Genomic DNA, 17,401 nt, shown 5'->3' on the forward strand with positions numbered 1-17,401 from the left:
TTTTCTTTACAATTTTTGTGCAGAAGATTTCTCGGAGTTGGCTGGATCGATTTACTTGAAAATTTCAGGGAAGATGTATCTTTGTCTGAACCTTATACGTTTTTCTCATTTTTTTGAAATTTACTTCCGGTCGGAAGTTATCGCCCTTTAATTAAAATTCAGAGGACCTCCTTGTCTGCAATGGAACTCAAAAACGATTAAAGCTAGAGTGCTGAAATTTTCAGCGATGATAGAGGACACGTTGCCATTGATCACCTGGGTTTTCAAATCTTCCGGAAGTGCCTAGTATGGAAGCTCGGTAGGGGTCAAAATTTAGGAAGCGAATCATGAGTGAATTTTAGAGACATTTCTTACGATAACTTTTTAACTATGAGTATTTTGTTAAAACATATTGAACAGAAATTGTGTAGAATTACAGGATCTTTTATATGATATCAAACAAAAAGGGCTGACTTATCACATTAGGGGCTGAGAAGGACCGAAAGTCTTTGATCAATAACTCTTTAACAATCAATATTTTGTAATGCATTACTGAAGCAAAAATGTTTATCTCAACTATTTACAACTATATATTATGATATTCACATCATTTGTTACATAATTAGGGTCCATAAGGGGCCAGAATGCTAAATCTTTCACGCTTTATATCTCAAAAGTGGGAAATATTTTGATAAGCAATATTGAACAAAAGATGTCCAAAATAATGTTTTAAACAAGATGCAACCTTTCATTTTTTGCTAAACATCCCCATTAAGGAGTTGAAGGGCCGGCCCCTAAATACTTCTTTTGCGAATATCTCAGAAACGAAAAAGAATTTCTGACTAGTTGTTGAACAAAAAGTGTTCAAAATCATGAGAGCTTTAAGGTGATATGAAGAAAAAGGGGCTGGACCCTCACAATAGTGGCTGAGAGGGGCCGAAAGTCTTTGAACAATAACTCTTTAACAATCAATATTTTGTAATGCATTACTGAAGCAAAAATGTGTATCTCAACAATGTACGACTATATATTATGATATTCACATCATATGTTACATAATTATTGTCCATAAGGGGCCAGAATGCTAAATCTTTTATGCTTTATATCTCAAAAAGTGGGAAATATTTTGATAGGCAATATTGAACAAAAGATGTCCAAAATAATGTTTTATACAAGATGCAACCTTTCATTTTTTGCTAAACGTCCCCATTAAGGACTTGAAGGGCCGGCCCCTAAATACTTCTTTGCGAATATCTCAGAAACGAAAAAGAATTTCTGACTAGTTGTTGAACAAAAAGTGTGAAAAATCATGAGAGCTTTAAGGTGATATCAAGGAAAAGGGTCTGCCCCCTTAAATAAGGGGCCGAGAGGCGCCGAAAGTATACAATCAATAACTCTTTAATGATCAATATTTTGTACTAGTATTATATTACTGAAGCGAAATAGTTCTTCTTCACACACTTCATCTAAATAACATGATGTTGATATCATATGTTACGAAAAAAGGGGTCTTTAGGGGGCCAAATTGCATAATCTTTGGCGCAATATGTCTTGAAAAGGAAGGATATTCTGATAAACAGTATTGAACAGAAAACGTTCAAATAATATTCTGAACAATATGCACTCTTTGAATTTTTGCTAGACGTCCCCATTTAGGACTTGAAGGGCCGGCCCTTAATATTTCTTTTGCATATATCCCGAAAACAAAAAAAAATTTCTGAATAGTTGTTGAACAAAAAGTGTTCAAAATCATGAGAGCTTTAAGATGATATCAAGAAAAAGGGGCTGACCTCTCACATTAGGGGCCAAGAAGGGTTGAAAGTCTTTAATCTATAACCCTTTAATGATCAATATTTTGTTAAAAATTATTAATGCAAAATTGCTCGTCTTAACAATTTATTTATATCATTATATTTGAACGAAAATCCCAGTCAAATTCTTATCTCATCTTATCAAAAATCGGACGGAAGACCCACTCGTTGCTCGCAACGAGATCTCATCTAGTTAGGGTCTTCCGTCTTCAGCGGAAGACCCTTCTATTATTCTTATGTTTCTTTTTCACTTTTATTATTATTCTTCTTTTTTTTCTCCTTACCGATTTTGTGCAGAAGATTTCTCGGAGATGAATTGATCGATTTACTTCAAATTTTCAGAGTTTATGTCTTATCATCTGAAGTTTGTACCGGCAATTCAAAATTTGAAAAATCACTTCCGGTCGGAAGTTATCGCCCTTTTATTAAAATTCAGAGGACCTCCTTGTCTGCGATGGAACTCAAAAACGGCTTGAGCTAGAGCGCTGAAATTTTCAGTGATGATAGAGGACATGTTGCCATTATGCACCTGGGTTTAGATATTTTCCGGAAGTGCCTAGTATGGAAGCTCGGTAGGGGTCGAAATTTAGGACATGAATCATGAATGAATTTTTGAGACATTTTGTATCATATCTTTTAAAGTATAATTATTTTGTTAAAACATACTGAACAATATTTGTGCAGAATGACAAGATCTTTAATACGATATCAAGAAAAAAGGGCTGTCTTATCATATTAGGGGCCGAGAGGGGCCGAAAGTATTAAATCAATTACTCTTTAACGATCAATATTTTGGTATACATTACTGAAGCAAAAATGTTTATCTTAACAATTTACAGCTATATATTATAATATTTTTGTCATATGTTACATAATTAGGGGCCATAAGGGGCCAGAATGCTTAATCTTTGACGATTTATATCTCGAAAAGGGGAAACATTTTGAAAAAGAATATTGAACAAAAGTTGTTTAAAATGATGTTCTCAACAATGTTCATCCTTTTAATTTTTCCTAAACAGCCCCTATAAGGACTTAAAGGGACCGCCCCTTAATATTTCAAGTCTACATATCTCTTAAAGGAAAGGAAATTTCTGAATAGTTGTTGAACAGAAAGTCTTCAAAATTACAAGACCTTTCATGTGATATCAAGAAAAAGGGGCTGACCCCTAAAATTAGGGGCTCAGAGGGGCCAAAAGTCTTTCATCTATAACTCTTTAATGATGAAAATTTTGTTATAAGTTATTGAAGCAGAAATGTTTATCTTAACATTCTGCAACTATATATAATAAAATTTTGATCATATGTTACGTAATAAGGGGCCATAAGGGGCCAGAATGCTAAATCTTTGACCCATTATATCTCGAAAAGGGGAAATATTTTGATAAGCAATATTGAACAAAAGATGTTCAAAATAATGTTCTAAACAATATACACCCTTTTAATTTTTGCAAGACATCCCCATTAAGGAGTTGGAGGGCTGGCCCCTAAATATTGTTTTCTATATATCTCTTAAACAAAAGGAAATTTCTGAATAGTTGTTGAACAAAAAGTCTTCAAAATCACAAGACCTTTCATTTGATATCAAGAAAAAGGGGCTGACCCCTCAAGTTAGGGGCTCAAAGGGCCAAAAGTCTTTCATCTATAACTCTTTAATGATCAATATTTTGTTATAAATTACTGAAGCAAAAATGTTTATCTTAACAATCTGCAACTATATATTATAAAATTTTGATCATATGTTACGTAATAAGGGGCCATAAGGGGCCAGAATGCTAAATCTTTGACCCATTATATCTCGAAAAGGGGAAATATTTTGATAAGCAATATTGAACAAAAGATGTTCAGAATAATGTTCTAAACAATATACACCCTTTTAATTTTTGCAAGACATCCCCATTAAGGACCTGGAGGGCTGGCCCCTAAATATTGTTATTCTATATATCTCTTAAACGAAAGGAAATTTCTGAATAGTTGTTGAACAAAAAGTCTTCAAAATCACAAGACCTTTTATTTGATATCAAGGAAAAGGGGCTTACCCCTCAAATTAGGGGCTCAGAAGGGCCAAAAGTCTTTCATCTATAATTCTTTAATGATCAATATTTTGTTAAATTACTGAAGCAAAAATGTTTATCTTAACAATCTGCAACTATCTATTATAAAATTTTGATCATATGTTACGTAATAAAGGCTATAAGGGGCCAGAATGCTAAATCTTTGACGCTTTATATCTCGAAAAGGGGATATATTTTGATGAGCAATGTTGAACAAAAGATGTGCAGAATAATGTTTTAAACAATATGCATCCTTTCGCTTTTTACAGATGAATATCTCAGTCAAGATCTTGACTAATCTTATCCAAAATCTTACGGAAGACCCACTCGTTGCGCGCAACGAGAACCATCTAGTTATTATTATTATTTTCTGTCCAAATTTTGTGCAGACGATTTCTCAGAGATGGTTGGATGGATTCACTTGAAATTTTCAGAGATGATGTATCATGATCTAAACCTTATTCATTTTTTTTATTTTTTGGAAATTCACTTCCGGTCGGAAGTTATCGCCCTTTAATCGAATTTTTAGTGACCATTTTGTCTACACAAAAACTCAAAAATGACAAAAGCTAGAGTGCTGAAATTTTCAGTGATAATAGAGGACATGTTCTAGTTGTGCACCTCAGTTTTCAAATTTTCTGGAAGTGCCTAGTATGGAAGCTCGGTAGGGGTCAAAATTTAGGACATGAATCAGGAGTGAATTTTCGAGACATTTTTTATCATATCTTCAAAACTATGAATATTTTCTTAAAACACATTGAACAGAAATTGTGCAGAATTACTAGATCTTTTATATGATATCAAGAAAAAAGGGCTGTCTCATCACATTAGGGGCCAAAAGGGGCAAAAAGTCTTAAATCCATAACTCTTTAATGATCAATATTTTGTTATACATTACTGAAGCAAAAACGTTTATCTGAACAATCTACAACTATATATTATAAAAAAAATTCTCATATCTTACATAATTAAGGGCCATAAGGGGCCAGAATGCTAAATCTTTGACGCTTTATATCTCGAAAGTGGGAAATATTTTGATAAGCAATATTGAACAAAAGATGTTCAAAATAATGTTTTAAACAATACGCAACCTTTCAATATTTGCTAAACGTCCCCATTAAAGAGTTGAAGGGCCGGCCCCTAAATATTTCTTTTGCATATATCTCAGTAATGAAAAAGAATTTCTGAATAGTTGTTGAACAAAATGTGTTCAAAATCATAAGAGCTTTAAGGTGAAATCAAGAAAAAGGGGCTGGCCCCTCAAAATCGGGGCCAAAAGGGGCAAAAAGTCTTTCATCAATAACTCTTTAACGATCAATATTTTGTTATACATTACTGAAGCAAAAATGTTTATCTGAACAATCTACAACTATATATTATAATAAAAATCTCATATGATACATAATTAGGGGCCATAAGGGGCCAGAATGCTAAATCTTTGACGCTTTATATCTCGAAAGTGGGAAATATTTTGATAAGCAATATTGAACAAAAGATGTTTAAAATAATGTTCTAAACAATATGCAACCTTTCAATATTTGCTAAACATCCCCATTAAGGAGTTGAAGGGCCGGCCCCTAAATATTTCTTTTGCATATATCTCAGTAATGAAAAAGAATTTCTGAATAGTTGTTGAACAAAATGTGTTCAAAATCATAAGAGCTTTAAGGTGAAATCAAAAAAAAGGGGCTGGCCCCTCAAAATCGGGGCCGAGAGGGCCCGAAAGTCTTTCATCAATAACTCTTTAACGATCAATATTTTGTAAAATATTACTGCAGCAAAAATGTTTATCTGAGCAAACTACAACTATATATTATGTTATTCAAATCACATGTTACATAATTAGGGGTCATGAGGGGCAGAAATACTAAATCTTTGACGCTTTATATCTAGAAATTGGGAAATATTTTGCTAAGCAATATTGAATAAAAGATGTTCACAATAATGTTCTGAACAATATGTAACCTTTCAATTTTTGCTAAACGTCTCCATTAAGGAGTTGAAGGGCCGGCCCCTAAATATTTCTTTTGCACATATATCGGAAACGAAAAAGAATTTCTGAATAGTTGTTGAACAAAAAGTGTTCAAAATCATAAGATCTTTAAGGTGATATCAAGAAAAAGGGACTTGCCCCTCAAAATAAGGGGTGATAGGGGCCGAAAGTCTTTCATCAATAACTCTTAAACGATCAATATTTTGTAATACATTACTAAGGCAGAATAGATCATCTTCACACTCCTTAACTATATAACGTTGTTGGCATCATATGTTTCGTTATAAGGGGACAATAGGGGGCAGAATGCTAAATCTTTGACGTTAAAAAGGGACATTAGGGGCCAGAATGCTAAATCTTTGACGCTTTATATCTCGAAAGTGGGAAATATTTTGATAAGCAATATTGAATAAAAGATGTTCACAATAACGTTCTGAACAATATGTTACCTTTCAATTATTGCTGAACGTTCCCATTAAGGAGTTGAAGGGCCGGCCCCTATTATTTCTTTTGCAGATATTTCGGAAACGAAAAAAAAATGTAGAATAGTTGTTGAACAAAAAGTGTTCAAAATCATGAGAGCTGAAAGAAGATAGCAAGAAAATAGGGCTGGCCCTTCAAAATAGTGACCAAGACGGGCCGAAAGTCTTTAATCTATAATCTTTAATGATCAACATTTTGTTATAGATTACTGAAGCAAAATTGTTCGTCTTAACAATTTATTTATATCATTATATTTGAACGAAAGTCTCAGTCAAATTCTTATTTCATCTTATCAAAAATCGGACGGAAGACCCACTCGTTGCTCGCAACGAGATCGCATCTAGTTATTAGGGTCTTCCGTCTCCAACGGAAGACCCTTCTATTATTGTATTGTTTCTTTTTCACTTTTATTATTATTATTATTATTATTATTATTCCACTTTTTCTTTACAATTTTTGTGCAGAAGATATCTCGCAAACGGTTCGATCGATTTTCATGAAATTTTCAGGGGTAATGCCTTTTGATCTGAAGATCATCCTTTTTTGTTCAAATCCTTAAAATTCACTTCCGGTCGGAAGTTATCGCCCTTTAATCGATTTTCAGATAACCATTTTGTCGACACAAAAACTAAAAAACGGCAAAAGCTAGAGCGCTGAAATTTTCAGCGATTATAGACGACATGTTGAAGTTTTGCACCTGGGTTTTCAAATTTTCCGGAAATACCTAGTATGGAAGCTCGGTAGGGATCGAAATTTAGGACATGAATCAGGAGTGAATTTTCGAGACATTTTTTATCATATCTCTAAAACTATGGAGATTTTCTGAAAATATATTGAATAGAAATTGTGTAGAATTACAAGATCTTTTATATGATATCAAAGAAAAAGGGCTGACTCATCATATTAGGGGTCAAGAGGGGCCAAAAGTCTTAAATCCATAACTCTTTAACGATCAATATTTTGTTATACATTACTGAAGCAAAAATGTTTATCTGAACAATCTACAACTATATATTATGATAAAAATCTCATATGTTATATAATTAGGGGCCATAAGGGGCCAGAATACCAAATCTTTGACGCTTCATATCTCGAAAGTGGGAAATATTTTGATAAGCAATATTGAACAAAAGATGTTCAAAATAATGTGCTAAGCAATATGCAACCATTCAATATTTGCTAAACGTCTCCATTAAGGAGTTGAAGGGCCGGCCCCTAAATATTTCTTTTGCATATATCTCGGAAACAAAGAAGAATTTCTGTATAGTTGTTGAACAAAATGTGTTCAAAATCATAAGAGCTTTGATGTGATATCAAAAAAAGGGGCTGGCCCCTCAAAATCGGGGCCGATAGGGGCCGAAAGTCTTTCATCAATAACTCTTAAATGATCAATATTTTGTAAAATATTACTGCAGCAAAAATGTTTATCTGAGCAAACTACAACTATATATTATGTTATTCACATCATATGTTACATGTACATAATTAGGGGTCATGAGGGGCCGAAATACTAAATCTTTGACGCTTTATATCTCGAAAGTGGGATATATTTTGCTAAGCAATATTGAATAAAAGATGTTCACAATAATGTTCTGAACAATATGTAACCTTTCAACTTTTGCTAAACGTCTCCATTAAGGAGTTGAAGGGCCGGCCCCTAAATATTTCTTTTGCATATATCTCGGAAACGAAAAAGAATTTCTGAATAGTTGTTGAACAAAAAGTGTTCAAAATCATAAGAGCTTTAAGGTGATATCAAGAAAAAGGGACTTGCCCTCAAAATAAGGGCCGATAGGAGCCGAAAGTCCTTCATCAATAACTCTTAAATGATCAATATTTTGTAATACATTACTAAGGCAAAATAGTTCATCTTCACACTCCTTAACTATATAACATGTTGTTGGCATCATATGTTACGTTATAAGGGGACATTAGGGGCCGGAATGCTAAATCTTTGACGCTTTATATCTCGAAAGTGGGAAATATTTTGATAAGCAATATTGAATAAAAGATGTTCACAATAATGTTCTGAACAATATGTTACCTTTCAATTTTTGCCAAATATTCCCATTAAGGAGTTGAAGGGCCGGCCCCTATTATTTCTTTTGCATATATCTCGGAAACGAAAAAGAATTTCTGAATAGTTGTTGAACAAAAAGTGTTCAAAATCATGAAAGCTGTAAGAAGATATCAAGAAAATAGGGCTGGCCCCTCAAAATAGGGGCCAAGATGGGCCGAAAGTCTTTAATCTATAATCTTTAATTATCAATATTTTGTTATAGATTACTGAAGCAAAATTGCCCGTCTTAACAATTTATTTATATCATTATATTTGAAAGAAAGTCTCAGTCAAATTCTTATCACATCTTATCAAAAATCGGACGGAAGACCCACTCGTTGCTCGCAACGAGATCGCATCTAGTTATTATTATTATTTTTTTTTATTTTTTTTTTTTTTTTCTTTACATATTTTGTGCAGACGATTTCTCAGAGATGCTTGGATGGATTCACTTGAAATTTTCAGGGATGATGTATCATGATCTAAACCTTATTCACTTTTTTTAATTTTTGAAAATTCACTTCCGGTCGAAAGTTATCGCCCTCTTATCGAATTTTTAGTGACCATTTTGTCTACACAAAAACTCAATAACGACAAAAGCTAGAGTGCTGTCATTTTCAGCAATTATAGACGACATGTTGTAGTTGTGCACCTATACTTTCAAATCTTCCGGAAGTGCCTAGTATGGAAGCTCGGTAGGGGTCAAAATTTAGGACATGAATCAAGAGGGAATTTTCAAGACATTTTTTATCGTATCTTCAAAACTATGAATATTTTCTAAATACACATAAAATAAAAATTGTGCAGAATTACAAGATCTTTTATATGATATCAAGAAAAAAGGGCTGTCTTATCACATTAAGGGTCAAGAGGGGCCAAAAGTCTTAAATCCTTAACTCTTTAACGATCAATATTTTGTTATACATTACTGAAGCAAAAATGTTTATTCTAACAATCCACAACTATATATTATGATATTTACGTCATATGTTTCGTAATTAGGGGCGATAAGGGGTCAGAATGCTAAATCTCTGACGCTTTATATCTCGAAAGCGGGAAATATTTTGGTAAGCAATATTGAATAAAAGATGTTTAAAATAATGTTCTTAACAATATGCAACCTTTCAATTTGTGCTAAACGTCCCCCTAAAGGAGTTGAAGGGCCGGCCCCTAATTATTCTTTTGCAAATATCTCTGAAATGAAAGTAAATTTCTGAAAAGTTGTTGAACAAAAAGTGTTTAAAATCACGAGAGCTTGAAGGTGATATCAAGGAAAAGGGGCTGGCCCCTCAAACTATGGACCGAAAGGGGCCAAAATTCTTTAATCTATAACTCTTTAACGATCAATATTTTCTTATACATTACTGAAGCAAAAATGTTTATCTTAATAATCCACAACTATATATTATGATATTTACGTCATATGTTTAGTAATTAGGGGCCATAAGGGCCAGAATGCTAAATCTTTGATGTTTTATATCTCGAAAGTGGGAAATATTTTGATGAGCAATATTGAATAAAAGATGTTTACAATAATGTTCTTAACACTATGCAACCTTTAAATTTTTGCTAAACATCCCCCTAAAGAAGTTGAAGGGCCGGCCCCTAATTATTTCTTTCGTAAATATCTCGGAAACAAAAAAGAATTTCTGAATATTTGTTGAACATAAAATGTTTAAAATCATGAGAGCTATAAGGTGATATCAAGAAAAAGGGACTGGCCCCTCAAAGTATGGACCGAAAGGGGCTAAAATTCTTTAATCTATAACTCTTTAACGATCAATATTTTCTTATACATTACTGAAGCAAAAATGTTTATCTTAATAATCCACAGCTTTATATTATGATATTTACGTCATATGTTTCGTAAATAGGGACCATAAGGGGCCAGAATGCTAAATTTTTGATGCTTTATATCTCGAAAGTGGGAAATATTTTAATAAGCAATACTGAACAAAAGATGTTCAAAATAATGTTATCTTTTAATTTTTGCTAAGCATCCCTATTAAGGAGTTGGAGGGCTAGCCCCTAAATATTTCTTTTGCAAATATCTGGGAAACAAAAAAAAAATTTTGAACAGTTGTTGAACAAAAATTGTTCAAAATCATGAGAGCTTTAAAGTGATGTGAAGAAAAAGGTGCTGGACCCTCAAAATACGGACCTAGAGGGGCTGAAAGTCTTTAATCTATAACTCTGTAATGATCAATTTATTGTTACATGTTACTGAGGCAAAATTGTTTGTCCTAACAATTTATTTATATCATTATATTTGAACGAAAATCTCTATCAAATTCTTATCTCATCTTATCAAAATTCGGACGGAAGACCCACTCGTTGCTCGCAACGAGATCGCATCTAGGTATTATTATTATTCCACTTTTTCTTTACAATTTTTGTGCAGAAGATATCTCGCAAACGGTTTGATCGATTTTCATGAAATTTTCAGGGGTAATGCCTTTTGATCTAAAGATGATCCTTTTTTGTTCAAATCCTTAAAATTCACTTCCGGTCGGAAGTTATCGCCCTTTAATCGATTTTCAGATAACCATTTTGTCGACACAAAAACTAAAAAACGGCAAAAGCTAGAGCGCTGAAATTTTCAGCGATTATAGATGACATGTTGAAGTTTTGCACCTGGGTTTTCAAATTCTCCGGAAGTACCTAGTATGGAAGCTCGGTAGGGGTCGAAATTTAGGACATGAATCAGGAGTGAATTTTCGAGACATTTTTTATCATATCTCTAAAACTATGGAGATTTTCTAAAAACATATTGAATAGAAATTGTGTAGAATAACAAGATCTTTTATATGATATCAAAGAAAAAGGGCTGACTCATCACATTAGGGGCCGAGAGGGGCCGGAAGTCTTTAGTCAATAGCTCTTTAACAATCAAAATTTTGTAATGCATTACTGAAGCAAAAATGTTTATCTCAACAATTTACAACTATATATTATAATATTCACATCATATGTTACATAATTAGGGGCCAGAATGCAAAATCTTTGACGCTTTATATTTCAAAAGTGGGAAATATTTTGATAAGCAATATTGAACAAAAGATGTTCAAAATAATGTTCTAAACAATATGCAATGTTTCATTTTTCTCTAAACGTCCCCATTAAGGAGTTAAAGGGCCGGCCCCTAAATACTTCTTTTGCTAATATCTCGGAAACGAAAAAGAATTTCTGAATAGTTGTTGAACGAAAAGTGTTCAAAATCATAAGAGCTTTAAAGTGGTATGAAGAAAAAGGGGCTGGCCCCTCAAAATAAGGGCCGAGAGGGACCGAAAGTCTTTTATCAATAACTCATTAACGATCAATATTTTGTAATGCATTACTGAAGCAAAAATGTTAATATTAACGATTTACAACTACATATTATGATAATCACATTATATGTTACATAATTAGGGGTCATAAGGGGCCAAAATGCAAAATCTTTAACGCTATATATCTCAAAAGTGTGAAATATTTTGATATGCAATACTGAACAAAAGATGTTCAAAATAATGTTCTGAACAATATGCAACCTTTTATTTTTTGCTTAACGTCCCCAATAAGGAGTTAAAGGGCCGGCCCCTAAATGTTTCTTTTGCAAATATCTGGGAAACGAAAAAGAATTTCTGAATAGTTGTTGAACAAAAAAATGTTCAAAATCATAAGAGCTTTAAAGTGATATGAAGAAAAAGGGACTGGCCCCTCAGAATAGGGACTGAGAGGGGCCGATAGTCTTTGAGGAATAACTCTTTAATGCTCAATATTTTGTAATTCATTATTGAAGCAAACATGTTTATCTCAACAATTTACAACTATATATTACATAATATTCACATCATATGCTACATAATTAGGGGCCACAAGGGGCCAGAATGACAAATCTTTGGCACTCTATATCTCGAAATTGGGAAATATTTTGATAAGCAGTGTTGAATAAAAGATGTTCAAAATAAATAACAATATGTAACCTTTTCATTTTTGCTAAACGCCCCCATTAAGGAGTTGAAGGGCCAGCCCTAAATATTTCTTTTGCATATATCTCAGAAGCGAAAAAGAATTTCAGAATAGTTGTTGAACAAAAATGATCAAAATCATGAGAGCTATAAGAAGATACCAAGAGAAAAGGACTGGCCCCTCAAAATAGGGGTCAGGACGGGCCGAAAGTCTTTAATCTATAACTCTTTAATGATCAATGTTTTAATACACACTACTGAAGCAAAATTTTCGTCTTAACAATTTATTTTTATCATTATATTTGAACAAAAATCTAAGCCAAATTCTGATCTCATCTTATCAAAAATCGGACGGAAGACCCACTCGTTGCTCGCAACGAGATCGCATCTAGTTCTTTTTCTAACTCATGATAAAATCATCAAATGTAATTTGTCATGAAATGTTTCAAAATGAAGCAAACTCTTTTGTGATGAAAACAATACAACACAATCTAATTCTGAGAAATTGTGTCCCCCGCTTAGGGAAAAAAGAAGAGCATGCGCAGTTCAGGGGGAGGGGGGGCACTCCCCCCCTGGATTTGTAGAATTATTTAATGTATACATGTATATTGAAATAGAAGATGCTAATATGGAAATAAAGATTTGATTGCTTATTCTTTATTATGTGTATAGAAGATTCTTTTTATATAGAATATTTATCACACTGTAATAATGATTTTATGAGTTGTACATGCCAGACGTCATAACTTTTTCATTTCACAGGTTGAATACTATCATTTAGTAAATCCAAAAAAAAAAAAATTCAAAAAAAAAAAAAAGGATCGTCCGCGATTTGACCCCGGTTCCTTTCACTTGCTAAGCAAGAATCATACCCTTAGACCACAGATGCCACTTGATTATACAAGAAATTAAATGCAAACATTAGGTCACATATAATGTTTATCAATATTCAAGTTCGATATTGTCAAAATTTTACACAATACATGGTCTCTAATTTAGCCTTTACTAAGCAGTTCTTATAGACGCAATTAGAATATAAAGTCCGCCAACAACCTGTATTATAACTCTCCACATGCCCCTGTGCTAAAAATAGTGCCAAGAACTTTTAATACAATAAATAAAAAATTTAAAAAACAGGGCGGGACACTTTGAGAGGAGCAAGAGAGGCTTTAGGGAGTTAAGGTATAAAATTTCATTGCAAAAGCTCAAAAGCTTCTTGAGATATTGCCGGGAAATGAAAGTGTTACACACAAACAAAATGTATGAACTTACGACCTTGAACTTTGACCTTTTGACCTCAAAATCAATAGGAGTCTTCCATAGGCCACAGGGAGTTGTTATGTAAAATTTCATTGCAAAAGCTCAAAGGATTCTCGAGATATCGAGCGGAAACAAAATTGTTAAAACAGACAGAATTTATGACCTTGACCTTTGATATTTTGACCTCAAAATCAATAGGGTTCTTCTTTAGGCCATAGGGGGTTGCTATGCAAAATTTCATTGCGAAAGCTCAAAAGATTCTCGAGATATTGCGCAGAAACGAAAGTGTCACAGACAGACAGAAAAACAGCTGGACAGACAGACGGGCAGCTAGACCCAAATTAATATCCCCCACTTTCAGTGAAAGCGGGGGACAAAAAGATAGGAAAACATGCAACATGCATGCTGTCCTTGAATTTTGTAATTTGAAAGCTGTTCATTTAAACATGCAACAAAGAGGGATTTGCTATTCTAAGCATCTTACTTTACAAAGCTCACCTTGACACTGTTATCTACCAGTATAAGGCAAAGCCTCACCTCACACCAAATAAATGTTCTGGTAGTGTTCATCCCTAGAAGATACATCAATCTTTGCAAGTTTGGTATGGGTAGGATTTATAGTTCATTGGGAATAGACCTGCCTGAAAAACTATAATCTGGTCAACTATCCAGAAAATGTAGGACAAATCCAGCATCAGAAGCAAGTCTGGTAGTGTGCCTCCTTAGATGTATCAATGCATCACCCATGATAGCTTGTTTATCAAAGGGCTTAATACAATTATTGGGAATGAAACTTGCTCCAACTAGAGGTACGATGAACAAGCTCATAAAATAGTACCCCCCCCCCCCCCTCAACCTTGAACTTGCTAAAAAGACTTTGGTTTAAAAAATGACACATCCTCTGGTCATGAATATTCTTTTAGAATTATGGAATAGTTGTTGACTAGGTGTTTCCTTTATAACCCCCAAAACTTCAATTGCTGGGGATTAAAAAACAGGAGGCCCATGGGCCACATCGCTCACCTGAGCACATTGGCTAGGCAAAAGCACAAATCAGTTCAGTATTGAAAAGATTACAGGGAAGGGGGGGGGCTTGACTTTTAAACTACTTGATGATGCTTCCATGTCAATATAACAAATGGCTTTGTTGTACTTCAGAAGATTTTAAAAAAAATTTCTCATATATTCCTTTGTAAAAATTTGATCCCCCATTGTGGCTCCTCCCTATCCCAGGGGTCAACATTTGAACAAACTTGAATCTACACTACCTAAGGATGCTTCTAAATCAATATGACTAAACACAGCTTTACTGTTCTTGAGAAGAGATATTTTTTCTATATGTACATGTTTTTTTGTAAAACTTTTGATCCCCTATTGGGCCCCACCCTACCCCAGGGGTCATCATTTGAACAAAATTGAATTTACACTACCTGAGGATGCTTCCATATCAAAGTGACTAAACATGATTTTCATTTCTTGAGAAGAAGATATTTTCCTATATATTTCTATTTAAGACTTTGATCCTCCATTGTGGCCCCACCCTTTCCCCAGGGGTCATGATTTGAACAAAATAGAATCTACACTACCTGAGGATGCTTCCATATAAATATGACTCATCATGGCTTTGCTGTTCCTGAGAAGAAGATTTTAAAAAATTTTCCTATATATTTCTATGTAAAAAGTTGATCCTCCATTGTGGCCCCACCCTACCCAAGAGGGTCATGATTTGAATAAATTTGAATCTACACTACCTGAGGATGCTTCCATATAAATATGACCAATCAGGGCTTTGATGTTCCTGAGAAGAAGATTTTTAAAGATTTTTCCTATATATTTCTATGTAAAACTTTGATAGTCTATTGTGGCCCTGCACTACTGCCAGGGGTCATGATTTGAACAAACTTGAATCTACACTATCTGTCGATGTTTCCTTATAAATATGACTCAGCATGGCATTGCTGTTCTTGAGAAGAAGATTTTTAATTTTTTTTTCCTTTATATTTCTTAGTAAAACTTTGATCCTCCATTGTGGCCCCACCCTACCCCTGGGGGTCATGATTTGAACAAACTTGAATCTACACTACCTGAGGATGTTTCCATATAAATATGACTCATCATGGCTTTGCAGTTCCTGAAAAGAAGATTTTTAAATTTTTTCCTATATATTTCTATGTAAAACTTTCATCCTCCATTGTGGCCCCACCCTACCCCCAGGGGTCATAATTTGAATAAATTTGAATCTACACTACCTGAGGATGCTTCCATATAAATAAGACCAATCAGGGCTTTGATGTTCCTGAAAAGAAGATTTTTAAAGATTTTTCCTATATATTTCTATGTAAAACTTTGATAGTCCATTGTGGCCCCGCCCTACCCCCAGGGGTCATGATTTGAACAAACTTGAATCTACACTACCTGAGGATGTTTCCATATAAATATGACTCATCATGGCTTTGCTGTTCTTGAGAAGAAGATTTTTAAAGATTTTTCCTATATATTTCTATGTAAAACTTTGATAATCCATTGTGGCCCGCCCTACCCCCAGGGGTCATGATTTGAACAAACTTGAATCTACACTACCTGAGGATGTTTCCATATAAATATGACTCATGGCTTTGCTGTTCTTGAGAAGAAGATTTTTAAAGGTTTTTCCTATATATTTCTATGTAAAACTTTGATCCTCCATTGTGGCCCTGCCTTACCCCCGGGGTCATGATTTGAACAAACTTGAATCTACACTACCTGAGGATGCTTCCACATGAGTTTCCTGGCTCTGTGGTTCTTGAGAAGAAGATTTTTAAAAGATGTTACTAATTTTTCATTAATTTTTTATTATCTCCATTTGAAGAAACTTGAATCCCCTTAACCCAAGGATACTTTGTGGCAAGTTTGATTGAAATTGGCCCAGTGGTTCTTGAGAAGAAGTAGAAAATGTTTAAAGTTTACAGACAGACAGCTGGACGGACAGACAGACGGACGCTTGACAAAAAGTGATCAGAAAAACTCACTTGAGCCTTTGGCTCAGGTGAGCTAAAAACTTTATTCATCCAAAAAATGTAGGTCAGATCCAGCTTCAGAAGCAAGCCTAGTAGTGTGCATCCCTAGATGCATCATCCATACATGTTTAGTCACCATAGGGCTCAGTTACTTTGGAATAAGATCTGTTCAAAAACATTAAGCTGTAACCCTTTTCACAAAATGTTTAACTGTAAGTCTCATTGTAAGAAACAACTTATTTTGTTTGTGGCCCTTCATTTGAATAAACATGAATCCCTATCACCCAAGGACACTTTGTGACAAGTTTGGTTTAAGTGGCAAACTTTGACCAACTGACTCCAATTTTTTCTCTCCAGAAACCACTTTAATACATATATTGCATTTTCTTATCTTCTATAAAAAAAATCAAAATATCAATTCGAATTGCAACATTTCCTAAACGAATAAGGAATAGACAGAATAAAATAAGATTGATCAAAAGTACTTTTCAGTGTGTGCTTATTGGATTATCAGGCAACAGATAAACTTCAGCCTTTCTGGCCCAGTGGTTCTTGAGAAGATTTTTCAAGATTTTTTTCTAAATATTTCAATGTAAAACTTGGATTCCCTAATATGGCCCTGCCCTACCCCCGGGGGTCATGATTTGAACAATTTAGAATCTTCACTACCCCAGAACGCTTCCACATAAGTTTCAGCTTTTCTGGCCCAGTGGTTCTTGAGAAAAAGATTTTTAAAGATTTTTACTACATATTTCTATGTAAAAATTGGATTCACTATTGTGGCTCCGCCCTACCCCCGGGGGTCATGATTTATACAAT

The 17,401-nt window shown here is 34.0% G+C and overlaps 1 pseudogene; it reads right to left on the reverse strand.

The window, feature by feature from the left end:
* The window catches only part of LOC133173120 (uncharacterized), a 125,493-nt pseudogene that overhangs the window by 64,237 nt on the left and 43,855 nt on the right, over positions 1 to 17,401 (reverse strand).

Source organism: Saccostrea echinata, unplaced genomic scaffold, assembly GCF_033153115.1.
Source record: "Saccostrea echinata isolate AGI-Se365-2 ecotype Australia unplaced genomic scaffold, CSIRO_AGI_Sech_v1 ptg000056l, whole genome shotgun sequence".
In the NCBI taxonomy this organism is placed as follows: domain Eukaryota; kingdom Metazoa; phylum Mollusca; class Bivalvia; order Ostreida; family Ostreidae; genus Saccostrea; species Saccostrea echinata.